The sequence below is a fragment of the Ranitomeya imitator genome, chromosome 5 (assembly GCF_032444005.1).
Source record: "Ranitomeya imitator isolate aRanImi1 chromosome 5, aRanImi1.pri, whole genome shotgun sequence".
Taxonomy (NCBI): Eukaryota; Metazoa; Chordata; class Amphibia; order Anura; family Dendrobatidae; genus Ranitomeya; species Ranitomeya imitator.
In genome coordinates this window covers 704387971-704412065 of record NC_091286.1, presented here as the reverse complement: position 1 = coordinate 704412065, position 24095 = coordinate 704387971, and positions in this window count along the sequence as shown.

The following is a 24095-nucleotide window of genomic DNA, read 5'->3' as shown; positions in this document are numbered from 1 at the left end:
CCTTTGGCACAAGTTGATCCAGGATTCAGGGTTTTGACCAGTAATTTTTGAGCCAAAACGCGTTTGCTTTTGACAGAAGCTACACCAACCAGCACAATACCAATGTTTACCTTGGCATTGCTTTTGTATTGCGGACTAACCCTACTAAGTTTCAAACAATAACTGATGAGCAGCAAATGGTTTAGATGAAGTGTTGAAAAAGCTAAGAACGCTTCTCTTCGTTTTTTTCTCCTTTTTGTGGTTGCTAAACTGTAAGAAAAGAGTAGAGCATGAGCTTGAACACAAAACATTAAAAGAGAATAAACGCAACACCAATGGTGAAAAAGCAAGCCATGCGTTGGCCGGGAATCGAACCCGGGTCAACTGCTTGGAAGGCAGCTATGCTCACCACTATACCACCAACGCTTACGTAAGCGCGCATTTTTTTTTTACATTTTCTGCAATAACAGTAAACGTTCTAGCAAATCCTTTCTAAGTACATGGAGAATCAAACTGGGGGAGAGTGAAAAAAGTTGTGATGTAGCACAATCCCAAGGAGAACCATTGACCTTTTATGGTTTGTTTATAGAAAATTTTGAGACGTCGTAAAGGCCTTCTGGTCCTTTAGCGGCACGAGTTGAACTGGGATTCAGGGTTTTAACCAGTGTTTTTTTGAGCCAAAAGGGTTTGCTGTAGACAGGGGCATTTAGATGAAATGTAATGATGAAGAGTATAAAACACAACCGTTTAGCAGAGGATGGTTTCGATCCATCGACCTCTGGGTTATGGGCCCAGCACGCTTCCGCTGCGCCACTCTGCTTATGGTGGAGGATGCTCAGAGTTGAAGTCTAATTACTGCCTGCCTTCTGGTCTATGTCATGTAATTTATCAGCCATTTCTTATCTGTTGGCAACTAAATTATTCTTGGTGCTTTGCAAATGTTTGTTTGTTTTTGTTGAAAATCATGTCTCTGTGGCCCAATCGGTTAGCGCGTTCGGCTGTTAACCGAAAGGTTGGTGGTTCGAGTCCACCCAGGGACGTTGCACCCTTTTGCTTCAGTAGTAAGCTACAGTTGAAGAAGTTTTTGCATTTGTGCTAAGCATCTCCCTCAAGTAAAAGCCATTTTGCTGACGATGTTTTGAATTCACGAGATAAACTGGAGAAAAACCTTCTGGATGAGATAGGATAAACAAAACTTCCTTCGAGCCGGAATTGAACCAGCGACCTAAGGATTGCTAATTTAGAGCTACAGTCCTCCGCTCTACCAGCTGAGCTATCGAAGGATTGTTGAAAGCCCACTAGGTTTGGCCATGGGTGCCACGAGCAGGTGGTAAAAATGATTCATTCAACCCAGCGAAAAAGGAATTCAGCGGTAGTATTGGAGAATGCGGGCATCGATCCCGCTACCTCTCGCATGCTAAGCGAGCGCTCTACCACTTGAGCTAATCCCCCAAACCTGGCAAACATATCGTCAGTTTCACGTCACACCAGGTCACAATTTTCATATACAATCACACATGCCATTGCAAGCTTTTTTTTTTTTTTTTTTTTTTTTTTTTTAAGTGTGGATTCCATTTTTGCATACTGGAAGAACATTTAAGGAGTCTACAACGTGATTGGTGCCCTACAAATACAGTTGGGCAACTTTCTAGCAACCCCTTTCTATGTACATGGAGAATCAAATTGGGGACAGTGAAAAAAACTTGCATAGTTTGAAGAAAAAAGTTGCGATGTAGCACAATCCCAAAAGAGAACCATTGACCTTTTATGGCTTTGTTTGTTTATAGAAACTGCTGAGAGGTCGTGAAGGCCTTCTGGTCCTTTGGCACAAGTTGATCCAGGATTCAGGGTTTTGACCAGTAATTTTTGAGCCAAAACGCGTTTGCTTTTGACAGAAGCTACACCAACCAGCACAATACCAATGTTTACCTTGGCATTGCTTTTGTATTGCGGACTAACCCTACTAAGTTTCAAACAATAACTGATGAGCAGCAAATGGTTTAGATGAAGTGTTGAAAAAGCTAAGAACGCTTCTCTTCGTTTTTTTCTCCTTTTTGTGGTTGCTAAACTGTAAGAAAAGAGTAGAGCATGAGCTTGAACACAAAACATTAAAAGAGAATAAACGCAACACCAATGGTGAAAAAGCAAGCCATGCGTTGGCCGGGAATCGAACCCGGGTCAACTGCTTGGAAGGCAGCTATGCTCACCACTATACCACCAACGCTTACGTAAGCGCGCATTTTTTTTTTACATTTTCTGCAATAACAGTAAACGTTCTAGCAAATCCTTTCTAAGTACATGGAGAATCAAACTGGGGGAGAGTGAAAAAAGTTGTGATGTAGCACAATCCCAAGGAGAACCATTGACCTTTTATGGTTTGTTTATAGAAAATTTTGAGACGTCGTAAAGGCCTTCTGGTCCTTTAGCGGCACGAGTTGAACTGGGATTCAGGGTTTTAACCAGTGTTTTTTTGAGCCAAAAGGGTTTGCTGTAGACAGGGGCATTTAGATGAAATGTAATGATGAAGAGTATAAAACACAACCGTTTAGCAGAGGATGGTTTCGATCCATCGACCTCTGGGTTATGGGCCCAGCACGCTTCCGCTGCGCCACTCTGCTTATGGTGGAGGATGCTCAGAGTTGAAGTCTAATTACTGCCTGCCTTCTGGTCTATGTCATGTAATTTATCAGCCATTTCTTATCTGTTGGCAACTAAATTATTCTTGGTGCTTTGCAAATGTTTGTTTGTTTTTGTTGAAAATCATGTCTCTGTGGCCCAATCGGTTAGCGCGTTCGGCTGTTAACCGAAAGGTTGGTGGTTCGAGTCCACCCAGGGACGTTGCACCCTTTTGCTTCAGTAGTAAGCTACAGTTGAAGAAGTTTTTGCATTTGTGCTAAGCATCTCCCTCAAGTAAAAGCCATTTTGCTGACGATGTTTTGAATTCACGAGATAAACTGGAGAAAAACCTTCTGGATGAGATAGGATAAACAAAACTTCCTTCGAGCCGGAATTGAACCAGCGACCTAAGGATTGCTAATTTAGAGCTACAGTCCTCCGCTCTACCAGCTGAGCTATCGAAGGATTGTTGAAAGCCCACTAGGTTTGGCCATGGGTGCCACGAGCAGGTGGTAAAAATGATTCATTCAACCCAGCGAAAAAGGAATTCAGCAGTAGTATTGGAGAACGCGGGCATCGATCCCGCTACCTCTCGCATGCTAAGCGAGCGCTCTACCACTTGAGCTAATCCCCCAAACCTGGCAAACATATCGTCAGTTTCACGTCACACCAGGTCACAATTTTCATATACAATCACACATGCCATTGCAAGCTTTTTTTTTTTTTTTTTTTTTTTTTTTTAAGTGTGGATTCCATTTTTGCATACTGGAAGAACATTTAAGGAGTCTACAACGTGATTGGTGCCCTACAAATACAGTTGGGCAACTTTCTAGCAACCCCTTTCTATGTACATGGAGAATCAAATTGGGGACAGTGAAAAAAACTTGCATAGTTTGAAGAAAAAAGTTGCGATGTAGCACAATCCCAAAAGAGAACCATTGACCTTTTATGGCTTTGTTTGTTTATAGAAACTGCTGAGAGGTCGTGAAGGCCTTCTGGTCCTTTGGCACAAGTTGATCCAGGATTCAGGGTTTTGACCAGTAATTTTTGAGCCAAAACGCGTTTGCTTTTGACAGAAGCTACACCAACCAGCACAATACCAATGTTTACCTTGGCATTGCTTTTGTATTGCGGACTAACCCTACTAAGTTTCAAACAATAACTGATGAGCAGCAAATGGTTTAGATGAAGTGTTGAAAAAGCTAAGAACGCTTCTCTTCGTTTTTTCTCCTTTTTGTGGTTGCTAAACTGTAAGAAAAGAGTAGAGCATGAGCTTGAACACAAAACATTAAAAGAGAATAAACGCAACACCAATGGTGAAAAAGCAAGCCATGCGTTGGCCGGGAATCGAACCCGGGTCAACTGCTTGGAAGGCAGCTATGCTCACCACTATACCACCAACGCTTACGTAAGCGCGCATTTTTTTTTTACATTTTCTGCAATAACAGTAAACGTTCTAGCAAATCCTTTCTAAGTACATGGAGAATCAAACTGGGGGAGAGTGAAAAAAGTTGTGATGTAGCACAATCCCAAGGAGAACCATTGACCTTTTATGGTTTGTTTATAGAAAATTTTGAGACGTCGTAAAGGCCTTCTGGTCCTTTAGCGGCACGAGTTGAACTGGGATTCAGGGTTTTAACCAGTGTTTTTTTGAGCCAAAAGGGTTTGCTGTAGACAGGGGCATTTAGATGAAATGTAATGATGAAGAGTATAAAACACAACCGTTTAGCAGAGGATGGTTTCGATCCATCGACCTCTGGGTTATGGGCCCAGCACGCTTCCGCTGCGCCACTCTGCTTATGGTGGAGGATGCTCAGAGTTGAAGTCTAATTACTGCCTGCCTTCTGGTCTATGTCATGTAATTTATCAGCCATTTCTTATCTGTTGGCAACTAAATTATTCTTGGTGCTTTGCAAATGTTTGTTTGTTTTTGTTGAAAATCATGTCTCTGTGGCGCAATCGGTTAGCGCGTTCGGCTGTTAACCGAAAGGTTGGTGGTTCGAGTCCACCCAGGGACGTTGCACCCTTTTGCTTCAGTAGTAAGCTACAGTTGAAGAAGTTTTTGCATTTGTGCTAAGCATCTCCCTCAAGTAAAAGCCATTTTGCTGACGATGTTTTGAATTCACGAGATAAACTGGAGAAAAACCTTCTGGATGAGATAGGATAAACAAAACTTCCTTCGAGCCGGAATTGAACCAGCGACCTAAGGATTGCTAATTTAGAGCTACAGTCCTCCGCTCTACCAGCTGAGCTATCGAAGGATTGTTGAAAGCCCACTAGGTTTGGCCATGGGTGCCACGAGCAGGTGGTAAAAATGATTCATTCAACCCAGCGAAAAAGGAATTCAGCGGTAGTATTGGAGAATGCGGGCATCGATCCCGCTACCTCTCGCATGCTAAGCGAGCGCTCTACCACTTGAGCTAATCCCCCAAACCTGGCAAACATATCGTCAGTTTCACGTCACACCAGGTCACAATTTTCATATACAATCACACATGCCATTGCAAGCTTTTTTTTTTTTTTTTTTTTTTTTTTTTTAAGTGTGGATTCCATTTTTGCATACTGGAAGAACATTTAAGGAGTCTACAACGTGATTGGTGCCCTACAAATACAGTTGGGCAACTTTCTAGCAACCCCTTTCTATGTACATGGAGAATCAAATTGGGGACAGTGAAAAAAACTTGCATAGTTTGAAGAAAAAAGTTGCGATGTAGCACAATCCCAAAAGAGAACCATTGACCTTTTATGGCTTTGTTTGTTTATAGAAACTGCTGAGAGGTCGTGAAGGCCTTCTGGTCCTTTGGCACAAGTTGATCCAGGATTCAGGGTTTTGACCAGTAATTTTTGAGCCAAAACGCGTTTGCTTTTGACAGAAGCTACACCAACCAGCACAATACCAATGTTTACCTTGGCATTGCTTTTGTATTGCGGACTAACCCTACTAAGTTTCAAACAATAACTGATGAGCAGCAAATGGTTTAGATGAAGTGTTGAAAAAGCTAAGAACGCTTCTCTTCGTTTTTTTCTCCTTTTTGTGGTTGCTAAACTGTAAGAAAAGAGTAGAGCATGAGCTTGAACACAAAACATTAAAAGAGAATAAACGCAACACCAATGGTGAAAAAGCAAGCCATGCGTTGGCCGGGAATCGAACCCGGGTCAACTGCTTGGAAGGCAGCTATGCTCACCACTATACCACCAACGCTTACGTAAGCGCGCATTTTTTTTTTACATTTTCTGCAATAACAGTAAACGTTCTAGCAAATCCTTTCTAAGTACATGGAGAATCAAACTGGGGGAGAGTGAAAAAAGTTGTGATGTAGCACAATCCCAAGGAGAACCATTGACCTTTTATGGTTTGTTTATAGAAAATTTTGAGACGTCGTAAAGGCCTTCTGGTCCTTTAGCGGCACGAGTTGAACTGGGATTCAGGGTTTTAACCAGTGTTTTTTTGAGCCAAAAGGGTTTGCTGTAGACAGGGGCATTTAGATGAAATGTAATGATGAAGAGTATAAAACACAACCGTTTAGCAGAGGATGGTTTCGATCCATCGACCTCTGGGTTATGGGCCCAGCACGCTTCCGCTGCGCCACTCTGCTTATGGTGGAGGATGCTCAGAGTTGAAGTCTAATTACTGCCTGCCTTCTGGTCTATGTCATGTAATTTATCAGCCATTTCTTATCTGTTGGCAACTAAATTATTCTTGGTGCTTTGCAAATGTTTGTTTGTTTTTGTTGAAAATCATGTCTCTGTGGCCCAATCGGTTAGCGCGTTCGGCTGTTAACCGAAAGGTTGGTGGTTCGAGTCCACCCAGGGACGTTGCACCCTTTTGCTTCAGTAGTAAGCTACAGTTGAAGAAGTTTTTGCATTTGTGCTAAGCATCTCCCTCAAGTAAAAGCCATTTTGCTGACGATGTTTTGAATTCACGAGATAAACTGGAGAAAAACCTTCTGGATGAGATAGGATAAACAAAACTTCCTTCGAGCCGGAATTGAACCAGCGACCTAAGGATTGCTAATTTAGAGCTACAGTCCTCCGCTCTACCAGCTGAGCTATCGAAGGATTGTTGAAAGCCCACTAGGTTTGGCCATGGGTGCCACGAGCAGGTGGTAAAAATGATTCATTCAACCCAGCGAAAAAGGAATTCAGCAGTAGTATTGGAGAACGCGGGCATCGATCCCGCTACCTCTCGCATGCTAAGCGAGCGCTCTACCACTTGAGCTAATCCCCCAAACCTGGCAAACATATCGTCAGTTTCACGTCACACCAGGTCACAATTTTCATATACAATCACACATGCCATTGCAAGCTTTTTTTTTTTTTTTTTTTTTTTTTTTTAAGTGTGGATTCCATTTTTGCATACTGGAAGAACATTTAAGGAGTCTACAACGTGATTGGTGCCCTACAAATACAGTTGGGCAACTTTCTAGCAACCCCTTTCTATGTACATGGAGAATCAAATTGGGGACAGTGAAAAAAACTTGCATAGTTTGAAGAAAAAAGTTGCGATGTAGCACAATCCCAAAAGAGAACCATTGACCTTTTATGGCTTTGTTTGTTTATAGAAACTGCTGAGAGGTCGTGAAGGCCTTCTGGTCCTTTGGCACAAGTTGATCCAGGATTCAGGGTTTTGACCAGTAATTTTTGAGCCAAAACGCGTTTGCTTTTGACAGAAGCTACACCAACCAGCACAATACCAATGTTTACCTTGGCATTGCTTTTGTATTGCGGACTAACCCTACTAAGTTTCAAACAATAACTGATGAGCAGCAAATGGTTTAGATGAAGTGTTGAAAAAGCTAAGAACGCTTCTCTTCGTTTTTTCTCCTTTTTGTGGTTGCTAAACTGTAAGAAAAGAGTAGAGCATGAGCTTGAACACAAAACATTAAAAGAGAATAAACGCAACACCAATGGTGAAAAAGCAAGCCATGCGTTGGCCGGGAATCGAACCCGGGTCAACTGCTTGGAAGGCAGCTATGCTCACCACTATACCACCAACGCTTACGTAAGCGCGCATTTTTTTTTTACATTTTCTGCAATAACAGTAAACGTTCTAGCAAATCCTTTCTAAGTACATGGAGAATCAAACTGGGGGAGAGTGAAAAAAGTTGTGATGTAGCACAATCCCAAGGAGAACCATTGACCTTTTATGGTTTGTTTATAGAAAATTTTGAGACGTCGTAAAGGCCTTCTGGTCCTTTAGCGGCACGAGTTGAACTGGGATTCAGGGTTTTAACCAGTGTTTTTTTGAGCCAAAAGGGTTTGCTGTAGACAGGGGCATTTAGATGAAATGTAATGATGAAGAGTATAAAACACAACCGTTTAGCAGAGGATGGTTTCGATCCATCGACCTCTGGGTTATGGGCCCAGCACGCTTCCGCTGCGCCACTCTGCTTATGGTGGAGGATGCTCAGAGTTGAAGTCTAATTACTGCCTGCCTTCTGGTCTATGTCATGTAATTTATCAGCCATTTCTTATCTGTTGGCAACTAAATTATTCTTGGTGCTTTGCAAATGTTTGTTTGTTTGTTTTTGTTGAAAATCATGTCTCTGTGGCGCAATCGGTTAGCGCGTTCGGCTGTTAACCGAAAGGTTGGTGGTTCGAGTCCACCCAGGGACGTTGCACCCTTTTGCTTCAGTAGTAAGCTACAGTTGAAGAAGTTTTTGCATTTGTGCTAAGCATCTCCCTCAAGTAAAAGCCATTTTGCTGACGATGTTTTGAATTCACGAGATAAACTGGAGAAAAACCTTCTGGATGAGATAGGATAAACAAAACTTCCTTCGAGCCGGAATTGAACCAGCGACCTAAGGATTGCTAATTTAGAGCTACAGTCCTCCGCTCTACCAGCTGAGCTATCGAAGGATTGTTGAAAGCCCACTAGGTTTGGCCATGGGTGCCACGAGCAGGTGGTAAAAATGATTCATTCAACCCAGCGAAAAAGGAATTCAGCGGTAGTATTGGAGAATGCGGGCATCGATCCCGCTACCTCTCGCATGCTAAGCGAGCGCTCTACCACTTGAGCTAATCCCCCAAACCTGGCAAACATATCGTCAGTTTCACGTCACACCAGGTCACAATTTTCATATACAATCACACATGCCATTGCAAGCTTTTTTTTTTTTTTTTTTTTTTTTTTTTTAAGTGTGGATTCCATTTTTGCATACTGGAAGAACATTTAAGGAGTCTACAACGTGATTGGTGCCCTACAAATACAGTTGGGCAACTTTCTAGCAACCCCTTTCTATGTACATGGAGAATCAAATTGGGGACAGTGAAAAAAACTTGCATAGTTTGAAGAAAAAAGTTGCGATGTAGCACAATCCCAAAAGAGAACCATTGACCTTTTATGGCTTTGTTTGTTTATAGAAACTGCTGAGAGGTCGTGAAGGCCTTCTGGTCCTTTGGCACAAGTTGATCCAGGATTCAGGGTTTTGACCAGTAATTTTTGAGCCAAAACGCGTTTGCTTTTGACAGAAGCTACACCAACCAGCACAATACCAATGTTTACCTTGGCATTGCTTTTGTATTGCGGACTAACCCTACTAAGTTTCAAACAATAACTGATGAGCAGCAAATGGTTTAGATGAAGTGTTGAAAAAGCTAAGAACGCTTCTCTTCGTTTTTTTCTCCTTTTTGTGGTTGCTAAACTGTAAGAAAAGAGTAGAGCATGAGCTTGAACACAAAACATTAAAAGAGAATAAACGCAACACCAATGGTGAAAAAGCAAGCCATGCGTTGGCCGGGAATCGAACCCGGGTCAACTGCTTGGAAGGCAGCTATGCTCACCACTATACCACCAACGCTTACGTAAGCGCGCATTTTTTTTTTACATTTTCTGCAATAACAGTAAACGTTCTAGCAAATCCTTTCTAAGTACATGGAGAATCAAACTGGGGGAGAGTGAAAAAAGTTGTGATGTAGCACAATCCCAAGGAGAACCATTGACCTTTTATGGTTTGTTTATAGAAAATTTTGAGACGTCGTAAAGGCCTTCTGGTCCTTTAGCGGCACGAGTTGAACTGGGATTCAGGGTTTTAACCAGTGTTTTTTTGAGCCAAAAGGGTTTGCTGTAGACAGGGGCATTTAGATGAAATGTAATGATGAAGAGTATAAAACACAACCGTTTAGCAGAGGATGGTTTCGATCCATCGACCTCTGGGTTATGGGCCCAGCACGCTTCCGCTGCGCCACTCTGCTTATGGTGGAGGATGCTCAGAGTTGAAGTCTAATTACTGCCTGCCTTCTGGTCTATGTCATGTAATTTATCAGCCATTTCTTATCTGTTGGCAACTAAATTATTCTTGGTGCTTTGCAAATGTTTGTTTGTTTTTGTTGAAAATCATGTCTCTGTGGCCCAATCGGTTAGCGCGTTCGGCTGTTAACCGAAAGGTTGGTGGTTCGAGTCCACCCAGGGACGTTGCACCCTTTTGCTTCAGTAGTAAGCTACAGTTGAAGAAGTTTTTGCATTTGTGCTAAGCATCTCCCTCAAGTAAAAGCCATTTTGCTGACGATGTTTTGAATTCACGAGATAAACTGGAGAAAAACCTTCTGGATGAGATAGGATAAACAAAACTTCCTTCGAGCCGGAATTGAACCAGCGACCTAAGGATTGCTAATTTAGAGCTACAGTCCTCCGCTCTACCAGCTGAGCTATCGAAGGATTGTTGAAAGCCCACTAGGTTTGGCCATGGGTGCCACGAGCAGGTGGTAAAAATGATTCATTCAACCCAGCGAAAAAGGAATTCAGCAGTAGTATTGGAGAACGCGGGCATCGATCCCGCTACCTCTCGCATGCTAAGCGAGCGCTCTACCACTTGAGCTAATCCCCCAAACCTGGCAAACATATCGTCAGTTTCACGTCACACCAGGTCACAATTTTCATATACAATCACACATGCCATTGCAAGCTTTTTTTTTTTTTTTTTTTTTTTTTTTTAAGTGTGGATTCCATTTTTGCATACTGGAAGAACATTTAAGGAGTCTACAACGTGATTGGTGCCCTACAAATACAGTTGGGCAACTTTCTAGCAACCCCTTTCTATGTACATGGAGAATCAAATTGGGGACAGTGAAAAAAACTTGCATAGTTTGAAGAAAAAAGTTGCGATGTAGCACAATCCCAAAAGAGAACCATTGACCTTTTATGGCTTTGTTTGTTTATAGAAACTGCTGAGAGGTCGTGAAGGCCTTCTGGTCCTTTGGCACAAGTTGATCCAGGATTCAGGGTTTTGACCAGTAATTTTTGAGCCAAAACGCGTTTGCTTTTGACAGAAGCTACACCAACCAGCACAATACCAATGTTTACCTTGGCATTGCTTTTGTATTGCGGACTAACCCTACTAAGTTTCAAACAATAACTGATGAGCAGCAAATGGTTTAGATGAAGTGTTGAAAAAGCTAAGAACGCTTCTCTTCGTTTTTTCTCCTTTTTGTGGTTGCTAAACTGTAAGAAAAGAGTAGAGCATGAGCTTGAACACAAAACATTAAAAGAGAATAAACGCAACACCAATGGTGAAAAAGCAAGCCATGCGTTGGCCGGGAATCGAACCCGGGTCAACTGCTTGGAAGGCAGCTATGCTCACCACTATACCACCAACGCTTACGTAAGCGCGCATTTTTTTTTTACATTTTCTGCAATAACAGTAAACGTTCTAGCAAATCCTTTCTAAGTACATGGAGAATCAAACTGGGGGAGAGTGAAAAAAGTTGTGATGTAGCACAATCCCAAGGAGAACCATTGACCTTTTATGGTTTGTTTATAGAAAATTTTGAGACGTCGTAAAGGCCTTCTGGTCCTTTAGCGGCACGAGTTGAACTGGGATTCAGGGTTTTAACCAGTGTTTTTTTGAGCCAAAAGGGTTTGCTGTAGACAGGGGCATTTAGATGAAATGTAATGATGAAGAGTATAAAACACAACCGTTTAGCAGAGGATGGTTTCGATCCATCGACCTCTGGGTTATGGGCCCAGCACGCTTCCGCTGCGCCACTCTGCTTATGGTGGAGGATGCTCAGAGTTGAAGTCTAATTACTGCCTGCCTTCTGGTCTATGTCATGTAATTTATCAGCCATTTCTTATCTGTTGGCAACTAAATTATTCTTGGTGCTTTGCAAATGTTTGTTTGTTTTTGTTGAAAATCATGTCTCTGTGGCGCAATCGGTTAGCGCGTTCGGCTGTTAACCGAAAGGTTGGTGGTTCGAGTCCACCCAGGGACGTTGCACCCTTTTGCTTCAGTAGTAAGCTACAGTTGAAGAAGTTTTTGCATTTGTGCTAAGCATCTCCCTCAAGTAAAAGCCATTTTGCTGACGATGTTTTGAATTCACGAGATAAACTGGAGAAAAACCTTCTGGATGAGATAGGATAAACAAAACTTCCTTCGAGCCGGAATTGAACCAGCGACCTAAGGATTGCTAATTTAGAGCTACAGTCCTCCGCTCTACCAGCTGAGCTATCGAAGGATTGTTGAAAGCCCACTAGGTTTGGCCATGGGTGCCACGAGCAGGTGGTAAAAATGATTCATTCAACCCAGCGAAAAAGGAATTCAGCGGTAGTATTGGAGAATGCGGGCATCGATCCCGCTACCTCTCGCATGCTAAGCGAGCGCTCTACCACTTGAGCTAATCCCCCAAACCTGGCAAACATATCGTCAGTTTCACGTCACACCAGGTCACAATTTTCATATACAATCACACATGCCATTGCAAGCTTTTTTTTTTTTTTTTTTTTTTTTTTTTTAAGTGTGGATTCCATTTTTGCATACTGGAAGAACATTTAAGGAGTCTACAACGTGATTGGTGCCCTACAAATACAGTTGGGCAACTTTCTAGCAACCCCTTTCTATGTACATGGAGAATCAAATTGGGGACAGTGAAAAAAACTTGCATAGTTTGAAGAAAAAAGTTGCGATGTAGCACAATCCCAAAAGAGAACCATTGACCTTTTATGGCTTTGTTTGTTTATAGAAACTGCTGAGAGGTCGTGAAGGCCTTCTGGTCCTTTGGCACAAGTTGATCCAGGATTCAGGGTTTTGACCAGTAATTTTTGAGCCAAAACGCGTTTGCTTTTGACAGAAGCTACACCAACCAGCACAATACCAATGTTTACCTTGGCATTGCTTTTGTATTGCGGACTAACCCTACTAAGTTTCAAACAATAACTGATGAGCAGCAAATGGTTTAGATGAAGTGTTGAAAAAGCTAAGAACGCTTCTCTTCGTTTTTTTCTCCTTTTTGTGGTTGCTAAACTGTAAGAAAAGAGTAGAGCATGAGCTTGAACACAAAACATTAAAAGAGAATAAACGCAACACCAATGGTGAAAAAGCAAGCCATGCGTTGGCCGGGAATCGAACCCGGGTCAACTGCTTGGAAGGCAGCTATGCTCACCACTATACCACCAACGCTTACGTAAGCGCGCATTTTTTTTTTACATTTTCTGCAATAACAGTAAACGTTCTAGCAAATCCTTTCTAAGTACATGGAGAATCAAACTGGGGGAGAGTGAAAAAAGTTGTGATGTAGCACAATCCCAAGGAGAACCATTGACCTTTTATGGTTTGTTTATAGAAAATTTTGAGACGTCGTAAAGGCCTTCTGGTCCTTTAGCGGCACGAGTTGAACTGGGATTCAGGGTTTTAACCAGTGTTTTTTTGAGCCAAAAGGGTTTGCTGTAGACAGGGGCATTTAGATGAAATGTAATGATGAAGAGTATAAAACACAACCGTTTAGCAGAGGATGGTTTCGATCCATCGACCTCTGGGTTATGGGCCCAGCACGCTTCCGCTGCGCCACTCTGCTTATGGTGGAGGATGCTCAGAGTTGAAGTCTAATTACTGCCTGCCTTCTGGTCTATGTCATGTAATTTATCAGCCATTTCTTATCTGTTGGCAACTAAATTATTCTTGGTGCTTTGCAAATGTTTGTTTGTTTTTGTTGAAAATCATGTCTCTGTGGCCCAATCGGTTAGCGCGTTCGGCTGTTAACCGAAAGGTTGGTGGTTCGAGTCCACCCAGGGACGTTGCACCCTTTTGCTTCAGTAGTAAGCTACAGTTGAAGAAGTTTTTGCATTTGTGCTAAGCATCTCCCTCAAGTAAAAGCCATTTTGCTGACGATGTTTTGAATTCACGAGATAAACTGGAGAAAAACCTTCTGGATGAGATAGGATAAACAAAACTTCCTTCGAGCCGGAATTGAACCAGCGACCTAAGGATTGCTAATTTAGAGCTACAGTCCTCCGCTCTACCAGCTGAGCTATCGAAGGATTGTTGAAAGCCCACTAGGTTTGGCCATGGGTGCCACGAGCAGGTGGTAAAAATGATTCATTCAACCCAGCGAAAAAGGAATTCAGCAGTAGTATTGGAGAACGCGGGCATCGATCCCGCTACCTCTCGCATGCTAAGCGAGCGCTCTACCACTTGAGCTAATCCCCCAAACCTGGCAAACATATCGTCAGTTTCACGTCACACCAGGTCACAATTTTCATATACAATCACACATGCCATTGCAAGCTTTTTTTTTTTTTTTTTTTTTTTTTTTTAAGTGTGGATTCCATTTTTGCATACTGGAAGAACATTTAAGGAGTCTACAACGTGATTGGTGCCCTACAAATACAGTTGGGCAACTTTCTAGCAACCCCTTTCTATGTACATGGAGAATCAAATTGGGGACAGTGAAAAAAACTTGCATAGTTTGAAGAAAAAAGTTGCGATGTAGCACAATCCCAAAAGAGAACCATTGACCTTTTATGGCTTTGTTTGTTTATAGAAACTGCTGAGAGGTCGTGAAGGCCTTCTGGTCCTTTGGCACAAGTTGATCCAGGATTCAGGGTTTTGACCAGTAATTTTTGAGCCAAAACGCGTTTGCTTTTGACAGAAGCTACACCAACCAGCACAATACCAATGTTTACCTTGGCATTGCTTTTGTATTGCGGACTAACCCTACTAAGTTTCAAACAATAACTGATGAGCAGCAAATGGTTTAGATGAAGTGTTGAAAAAGCTAAGAACGCTTCTCTTCGTTTTTTCTCCTTTTTGTGGTTGCTAAACTGTAAGAAAAGAGTAGAGCATGAGCTTGAACACAAAACATTAAAAGAGAATAAACGCAACACCAATGGTGAAAAAGCAAGCCATGCGTTGGCCGGGAATCGAACCCGGGTCAACTGCTTGGAAGGCAGCTATGCTCACCACTATACCACCAACGCTTACGTAAGCGCGCATTTTTTTTTTACATTTTCTGCAATAACAGTAAACGTTCTAGCAAATCCTTTCTAAGTACATGGAGAATCAAACTGGGGGAGAGTGAAAAAAGTTGTGATGTAGCACAATCCCAAGGAGAACCATTGACCTTTTATGGTTTGTTTATAGAAAATTTTGAGACGTCGTAAAGGCCTTCTGGTCCTTTAGCGGCACGAGTTGAACTGGGATTCAGGGTTTTAACCAGTGTTTTTTTGAGCCAAAAGGGTTTGCTGTAGACAGGGGCATTTAGATGAAATGTAATGATGAAGAGTATAAAACACAACCGTTTAGCAGAGGATGGTTTCGATCCATCGACCTCTGGGTTATGGGCCCAGCACGCTTCCGCTGCGCCACTCTGCTTATGGTGGAGGATGCTCAGAGTTGAAGTCTAATTACTGCCTGCCTTCTGGTCTATGTCATGTAATTTATCAGCCATTTCTTATCTGTTGGCAACTAAATTATTCTTGGTGCTTTGCAAATGTTTGTTTGTTTTTGTTGAAAATCATGTCTCTGTGGCGCAATCGGTTAGCGCGTTCGGCTGTTAACCGAAAGGTTGGTGGTTCGAGTCCACCCAGGGACGTTGCACCCTTTTGCTTCAGTAGTAAGCTACAGTTGAAGAAGTTTTTGCATTTGTGCTAAGCATCTCCCTCAAGTAAAAGCCATTTTGCTGACGATGTTTTGAATTCACGAGATAAACTGGAGAAAAACCTTCTGGATGAGATAGGATAAACAAAACTTCCTTCGAGCCGGAATTGAACCAGCGACCTAAGGATTGCTAATTTAGAGCTACAGTCCTCCGCTCTACCAGCTGAGCTATCGAAGGATTGTTGAAAGCCCACTAGGTTTGGCCATGGGTGCCACGAGCAGGTGGTAAAAATGATTCATTCAACCCAGCGAAAAAGGAATTCAGCGGTAGTATTGGAGAATGCGGGCATCGATCCCGCTACCTCTCGCATGCTAAGCGAGCGCTCTACCACTTGAGCTAATCCCCCAAACCTGGCAAACATATCGTCAGTTTCACGTCACACCAGGTCACAATTTTCATATACAATCACACATGCCATTGCAAGCTTTTTTTTTTTTTTTTTTTTTTTTTTTTTAAGTGTGGATTCCATTTTTGCATACTGGAAGAACATTTAAGGAGTCTACAACGTGATTGGTGCCCTACAAATACAGTTGGGCAACTTTCTAGCAACCCCTTTCTATGTACATGGAGAATCAAATTGGGGACAGTGAAAAAAACTTGCATAGTTTGAAGAAAAAAGTTGCGATGTAGCACAATCCCAAAAGAGAACCATTGACCTTTTATGGCTTTGTTTGTTTATAGAAACTGCTGAGAGGTCGTGAAGGCCTTCTGGTCCTTTGGCACAAGTTGATCCAGGATTCAGGGTTTTGACCAGTAATTTTTGAGCCAAAACGCGTTTGCTTTTGACAGAAGCTACACCAACCAGCACAATACCAATGTTTACCTTGGCATTGCTTTTGTATTGCGGACTAACCCTACTAAGTTTCAAACAATAACTGATGAGCAGCAAATGGTTTAGATGAAGTGTTGAAAAAGCTAAGAACGCTTCTCTTCGTTTTTTTCTCCTTTTTGTGGTTGCTAAACTGTAAGAAAAGAGTAGAGCATGAGCTTGAACACAAAACATTAAAAGAGAATAAACGCAACACCAATGGTGAAAAAGCAAGCCATGCGTTGGCCGGGAATCGAACCCGGGTCAACTGCTTGGAAGGCAGCTATGCTCACCACTATACCACCAACGCTTACGTAAGCGCGCATTTTTTTTTTACATTTTCTGCAATAACAGTAAACGTTCTAGCAAATCCTTTCTAAGTACATGGAGAATCAAACTGGGGGAGAGTGAAAAAAGTTGTGATGTAGCACAATCCCAAGGAGAACCATTGACCTTTTATGGTTTGTTTATAGAAAATTTTGAGACGTCGTAAAGGCCTTCTGGTCCTTTAGCGGCACGAGTTGAACTGGGATTCAGGGTTTTAACCAGTGTTTTTTTGAGCCAAAAGGGTTTGCTGTAGACAGGGGCATTTAGATGAAATGTAATGATGAAGAGTATAAAACACAACCGTTTAGCAGAGGATGGTTTCGATCCATCGACCTCTGGGTTATGGGCCCAGCACGCTTCCGCTGCGCCACTCTGCTTATGGTGGAGGATGCTCAGAGTTGAAGTCTAATTACTGCCTGCCTTCTGGTCTATGTCATGTAATTTATCAGCCATTTCTTATCTGTTGGCAACTAAATTATTCTTGGTGCTTTGCAAATGTTTGTTTGTTTTTGTTGAAAATCATGTCTCTGTGGCCCAATCGGTTAGCGCGTTCGGCTGTTAACCGAAAGGTTGGTGGTTCGAGTCCACCCAGGGACGTTGCACCCTTTTGCTTCAGTAGTAAGCTACAGTTGAAGAAGTTTTTGCATTTGTGCTAAGCATCTCCCTCAAGTAAAAGCCATTTTGCTGACGATGTTTTGAATTCACGAGATAAACTGGAGAAAAACCTTCTGGATGAGATAGGATAAACAAAACTTCCTTCGAGCCGGAATTGAACCAGCGACCTAAGGATTGCTAATTTAGAGCTACAGTCCTCCGCTCTACCAGCTGAGCTATCGAAGGATTGTTGAAAGCCCACTAGGTTTGGCCATGGGTGCCACGAGCAGGTGGTAAAAATGATTCATTCAACCCAGCGAAAAAGGAATTCAGCAGTAGTATTGGAGAACGCGGGCATCGATCCCGCTACCTCTCGCATGCTAAGCGAGCGCTCTACCACTTGAGCTAATCCCCCAAACCTGGCAAACATATCGTCAGTTTCACGTCACACCAGGTCACAATTTTCATATACAATCACACATGCCATTGCAAGCTTTTTTTTTTTTTTTTTTTTTTTTTTTTAAGTGTGGATTCCATTTTTGCATACTGGAAGAACATTTAAGGAGTCTACAACGTGATTGGTGCCCTACAAATACAGTTGGGCAACTTTCTAGCAACCCCTTTCTATGTACATGGAGAATCAAATTGGGGACAGTGAAAAAAACTTGCATAGTTTGAAGAAAAAAGTTGCGATGTAGCACAATCCCAAAAGAGAACCATTGACCTTTTATGGCTTTGTTTGTTTATAGAAACTGCTGAGAGGTCGTGAAGGCCTTCTGGTCCTTTGGCACAAGTTGATCCAGGATTCAGGGTTTTGACCAGTAATTTTTGAGCCAAAACGCGTTTGCTTTTGACAGAAGCTACACCAACCAGCACAATACCAATGTTTACCTTGGCATTGCTTTTGTATTGCGGACTAACCCTACTAAGTTTCAAACAATAACTGATGAGCAGCAAATGGTTTAGATGAAGTGTTGAAAAAGCTAAGAACGCTTCTCTTCGTTTTTTTCTCCTTTTTGTGGTTGCTAAACTGTAAGAAAAGAGTAGAGCATGAGCTTGAACACAAAACATTAAAAGAGAATAAACGCAACACCAATGGTGAAAAAGCAAGCCATGCGTTGGCCGGGAATCGAACCCGGGTCAACTGCTTGGAAGGCAGCTATGCTCACCACTATACCACCAACGCTTACGTAAGCGCGCATTTTTTTTTTACATTTTCTGCAATAACAGTAAACGTTCTAGCAAATCCTTTCTAAGTACATGGAGAATCAAACTGGGGGAGAGTGAAAAAAGTTGTGATGTAGCACAATCCCAAGGAGAACCATTGACCTTTTATGGTTTGTTTATAGAAAATTTTGAGACGTCGTAAAGGCCTTCTGGTCCTTTAGCGGCACGAGTTGAACTGGGATTCAGGGTTTTAACCAGTGTTTTTTTGAGCCAAAAGGGTTTGCTGTAGACAGGGGCATTTAGATGAAATGTAATGATGAAGAGTATAAAACACAACCGTTTAGCAGAGGATGGTTTCGATCCATCGACCTCTGGGTTATGGGCCCAGCACGCTTCCGCTGCGCCACTCTGCTTATGGTGGAGGATGCTCAGAGTTGAAGTCTAATTACTGCCTGCCTTCTGGTCTATGTCATGTAATTTATCAGCCATTTCTTATCTGTTGGCAACTAAATTATTCTTGGTGCTTTGCAAATGTTTGTTTGTTTTTGTTGAAAATCATGTCTCTGTGGCCCAATCGGTTAGCGCGTTCGGCTGTTAACCGAAAGGTTGGTGGTTCGAGTCCACCCAGGGACGTTGCACCCTTTTGCTTCAGTAGTAAGCTACAGTTGAAGAAGTTTTTGCATTTGTGCTAAGCATCTCCCTCAAGTAAAAGCCATTTTGCTGACGATGTTTTGAATTCACGAGATAAACTGGAGAAAAACCTTCTGGATGAGATAGGATAAACAAAACTTCCTTCGAGCCGGAATTGAACCAGCGACCTAAGGATTGCTAATTTAGAGCTACAGTCCTCCGCTCTACCAGCTGAGCTATCGAAGGATTGTTGAAAGCCCACTAGGTTTGGCCATGGGTGCCACGAGCAGGTGGTAAAAATGATTCATTCAACCCAGCGAAAAAGGAATTCAGCAGTAGTATTGGAGAACGCGGGCATCGATCCCGCTACCTCTCGCATGCTAAGCGAGCGCTCTACCACTTGAGCTAATCCCCCAAACCTGGCAAACATATCGTCAGTTTCACGTCACACCAGGTCACAATTTTCATATACAATCACACATGCCATTGCAAGCTTTTTTTTTTTTTTTTTTTTTTTTTTTTTAAGTGTGGATTCCATTTTTGCATACTGGAAGAACATTTAAGGAGTCTACAACGTGATTGGTGCCCTACAAATACAGTTGGGCAACTTTCTAGCAACCCCTTTCTATGTACATGGAGAATCAAATTGGGGACAGTGAAAAAAACTTGCATAGTTTGAAGAAAAAAGTTGCGATGTAGCACAATCCCAAAAGAGAACCATTGACCTTTTATGGCTTTGTTTGTTTATAGAAACTGCTGAGAGGTCGTGAAGGCCTTCTGGTCCTTTGGCACAAGTTGATCCAGGATTCAGGGTTTTGACCAGTAATTTTTGAGCCAAAACGCGTTTGCTTTTGACAGAAGCTACACCAACCAGCACAATACCAATGTTTACCTTGGCATTGCTTTTGTATTGCGGACTAACCCTACTAAGTTTCAAACAATAACTGATGAGCAGCAAATGGTTTAGATGAAGTGTTGAAAAAGCTAAGAACGCTTCTCTTCGTTTTTTTCTCCTTTTTGTGGTTGCTAAACTGTAAGAAAAGAGTAGAGCATGAGCTTGAACACAAAACATTAAAAGAGAATAAACGCAACACCAATGGTGAAAAAGCAAGCCATGCGTTGGCCGGGAATCGAACCCGGGTCAACTGCTTGGAAGGCAGCTATGCTCACCACTATACCACCAACGCTTACGTAAGCGCGCATTTTTTTTTTACATTTTCTGCAATAACAGTAAACGTTCTAGCAAATCCTTTCTAAGTACATGGAGAATCAAACTGGGGGAGAGTGAAAAAAGTTGTGATGTAGCACAATCCCAAGGAGAACCATTGACCTTTTATGGTTTGTTTATAGAAAATTTTGAGACGTCGTAAAGGCCTTCTGGTCCTTTAGCGGCACGAGTTGAACTGGGATTCAGGGTTTTAACCAGTGTTTTTTTGAGCCAAAAGGGTTTGCTGTAGACAGGGGCATTTAGATGAAATGTAATGATGAAGAGTATAAAACACAACCGTTTAGCAGAGGATGGTTTCGATCCATCGACCTCTGGGTTATGGGCCCAGCACGCTTCCGCTGCGCCACTCTGCTTATGGTGGAGGATGCTCAGAGTTGAAGTCTAATTACTGCCTGCCTTCTGGTCTATGTCATGTAATTTATCAGCCATTTCTTATCTGTTGGCAACTAAATTATTCTTGGTGCTTTGCAAATGTTTGTTTGTTTTTGTTGAAAATCATGTCTCTGTGGCGCAATCGGTTAGCGCGTTCGGCTGTTAACCGATAGGTTGGTGGTTCGAGTCCACCCAGGGACGTTGCACCCTTTTGCTTCAGTAGTAAGCTACAGTTGAAGAAGTTTTTGCATTTGTGCTAAGCATCTCCCTCAAGTAAAAGCCATTTTGCTGACGATGTTTTGAATTCACGAGATAAACTGGAGAAAAACCTTCTGGATGAGATAGGATAAACAAAACTTCCTTCGAGCCGGAATTGAACCAGCGACCTAAGGATTGCTAATTTAGAGCTACAGTCCTCCGCTCTACCAGCTGAGCTATCGAAGGATTGTTGAAAGCCCACTAGGTTTGGCCATGGGTGCCACGAGCAGGTGGTAAAAATGATTCATTCAACCCAGCGAAAAAGGAATTCAGCAGTAGTATTGGAGAATGCGGGCATCGATCCCGCTACCTCTCGCATGCTAAGCGAGCGCTCTACCACTTGAGCTAATCCCCCAAACCTGGCAAACATATCGTCAGTTTCACGTCACACCAGGTCACAATTTTCATATACAATCACACATGCCATTGCAAGCTTTTTTTTTTTTTTTTTTTTTTTTTTTTAAGTGTGGATTCCATTTTTGCATACTGGAAGAACATTTAAGGAGTCTACAACGTGATTGGTGCCCTACAAATACAGTTGGGCAACTTTCTAGCAACCCCTTTCTATGTACATGGAGAATCAAATTGGGGACAGTGAAAAAAACTTGCATAGTTTGAAGAAAAAAGTTGCGATGTAGCACAATCCCAAAAGAGAACCATTGACCTTTTATGGCTTTGTTTGTTTATAGAAACTGCTGAGAGGTCGTGAAGGCCTTCTGGTCCTTTGGCACAAGTTGATCCAGGATTCAGGGTTTTGACCAGTAATTTTTGAGCCAAAACGCGTTTGCTTTTGACAGAAGCTACACCAACCAGCACAATACCAATGTTTACCTTGGCATTGCTTTTGTATTGCGGACTAACCCTACTAAGTTTCAAACAATAACTGATGAGCAGCAAATGGTTTAGATGAAGTGTTGAAAAAGCTAAGAACGCTTCTCTTCGTTTTTTTCTCCTTTTTGTGGTTGCTAAACTGTAAGAAAAGAGTAGAGCATGAGCTTGAACACAAAACATTAAAAGAGAATAAACGCAACACCAATGGTGAAAAAGCAAGCCATGCGTTGGCCGGGAATCGAACCCGGGTCAACTGCTTGGAAGGCAGCTATGCTCACCACTATACCACCAACGCTTACGTAAGCGCGCATTTTTTTTTTACATTTTCTGCAATAACAGTAAACGTTCTAGCAAATCCTTTCTAAGTACATGGAGAATCAAACTGGGGGAGAGTGAAAAAAGTTGTGATGTAGCACAATCCCAAGGAGAACCATTGACCTTTTATGGTTTGTTTATAGAAAATTTTGAGACGTCGTAAAGGCCTTCTGGTCCTTTAGCGGCACGAGTTGAACTGGGATTCAGGGTTTTAACCAGTGTTTTTTTGAGCCAAAAGGGTTTGCTGTAGACAGGGGCATTTAGATGAAATGTAATGATGAAGAGTATAAAACACAACCGTTTAGCAGAGGATGGTTTCGATCCATCGACCTCTGGGTTATGGGCCCAGCACGCTTCCGCTGCGCCACTCTGCTTATGGTGGAGGATGCTCAGAGTTGAAGTCTAATTACTGCCTGCCTTCTGGTCTATGTCATGTAATTTATCAGCCATTTCTTATCTGTTGGCAACTAAATTATTCTTGGTGCTTTGCAAATGTTTGTTTGTTTTTGTTGAAAATCATGTCTCTGTGGCGCAATCGGTTAGCGCGTTCGGCTGTTAACCGATAGGTTGGTGGTTCGAGTCCACCCAGGGACGTTGCACCCTTTTGCTTCAGTAGTAAGCTACAGTTGAAGAAGTTTTTGCATTTGTGCTAAGCATCTCCCTCAAGTAAAAGCCATTTTGCTGACGATGTTTTGAATTCACGAGATAAACTGGAGAAAAACCTTCTGGATGAGATAGGATAAACAAAACTTCCTTCGAGCCGGAATTGAACCAGCGACCTAAGGATTGCTAATTTAGAGCTACAGTCCTCCGCTCTACCAGCTGAGCTATCGAAGGATTGTTGAAAGCCCACTAGGTTTGGCCATGGGTGCCACGAGCAGGTGGTAAAAATGATTCATTCAACCCAGCGAAAAAGGAATTCAGCAGTAGTATTGGAGAATGCGGGCATCGATCCCGCTACCTCTCGCATGCTAAGCGAGCGCTCTACCACTTGAGCTAATCCCCCAAACCTGGCAAACATATCGTCAGTTTCACGTCACACCAGGTCACAATTTTCATATACAATCACACATGCCATTGCAAGCTTTTTTTTTTTTTTTTTTTTTTTTTTTTAAGTGTGGATTCCATTTTTGCATACTGGAAGAACATTTAAGGAGTCTACAACGTGATTGGTGCCCTACAAATACAGTTGGGCAACTTTCTAGCAACCCCTTTCTATGTACATGGAGAATCAAATTGGGGACAGTGAAAAAAACTTGCATAGTTTGAAGAAAAAAGTTGCGATGTAGCACAATCCCAAAAGAGAACCATTGACCTTTTATGGCTTTGTTTGTTTATAGAAACTGCTGAGAGGTCGTGAAGGCCTTCTGGTCCTTTGGCACAAGTTGATCCAGGATTCAGGGTTTTGACCAGTAATTTTTGAGCCAAAACGCGTTTGCTTTTGACAGAAGCTACACCAACCAGCACAATACCAATGTTTACCTTGGCATTGCTTTTGTATTGCGGACTAACCCTACTAAGTTTCAAACAATAACTGATGAGCAGCAAATGGTTTAGATGAAGTGTTGAAAAAGCTAAGAACGCTTCTCTTCGTTTTTTTCTCCTTTTTGTGGTTGCTAAACTGTAAGAAAAGAGTAGAGCATGAGCTTGAACACAAAACATTAAAAGAGAATAAACGCAACACCAATGGTGAAAAAGCAAGCCATGCGTTGGCCGGGAATCGAACCCGGGTCAACTGCTTGGAAGGCAGCTATGCTCACCACTATACCACCAACGCTTACGTAAGCGCGCATTTTTTTTTTACATTTTCTGCAATAACAGTAAACGTTCTAGCAAATCCTTTCTAAGTACATGGAGAATCAAACTGGGGGAGAGTGAAAAAAGTTGTGATGTAGCACAATCCCAAGGAGAACCATTGACCTTTTATGGTTTGTTTATAGAAAATTTTGAGACGTCGTAAAGGCCTTCTGGTCCTTTAGCGGCATGAGTTGAACTGGGATTCAGGGTTTTAACCAGTGTTTTTTTGAGCCAAAAGGGTTTGCTGTAGACAGGGGCATTTAGATGAAATGTAATGATGAAGAGTATAAAACACAACCGTTT